The sequence below is a fragment of the Camelus dromedarius genome, chromosome 23 (genome assembly GCF_036321535.1).
Source record: "Camelus dromedarius isolate mCamDro1 chromosome 23, mCamDro1.pat, whole genome shotgun sequence".
In the NCBI taxonomy this organism is placed as follows: domain Eukaryota; kingdom Metazoa; phylum Chordata; class Mammalia; order Artiodactyla; family Camelidae; genus Camelus; species Camelus dromedarius.
This window is the reverse complement of record NC_087458.1, coordinates 4,176,781-4,177,332: the sequence shown is the minus strand read 5'-3', so window position 1 is coordinate 4,177,332 and position 552 is coordinate 4,176,781.

Below are 552 nucleotides of genomic sequence, written 5' to 3'. Positions count from 1 at the left end.
CAAAAAAAGACGCCGGAAGCAAACCTGAGGTGCCGTTCCGGTCGCCACGACGGTAGCCTGACGGGGTCAAACCCAAAGCCTCAGGGCGCCCCTCAAAGGCCGAGAAAACTCAGGCGAGTACGCGTGCGTCAAAGCAGAGCCTTCCAGGGCACACGTGAGAAACGACTGGCAGGGTAAGGGAGGCGTGGCCCGTGTAGGCCCCGCCTCTTCCACCCCCAACACCTGATGGTAGAAATAGCTAAGTTTATTGTGTAAGGGCTCAGTAGGCAAACACTGTTAGGTTTAGATTTTCTTCTCACTTTTACTTGAGTTTGTTTTCTTATGTAAGTCGTACAAATTGTAACAAGTCGAAGAATATTAAGATGTAATAAGAAAAACATGAAAATATGCTCTCCACCTCTGTCACTTAACTGCCCCTGATCCATTGAGGAGGTTTTCTAGGCTTGTGTGTACAAGGTCAAACGTGGATTTTTTTTTTTTTTATGTTTTGTTTTCACTTAATATGTGGACATCCCTTGAAGTCAATAAAAGGATAAATGTTGTCTTTTTGAC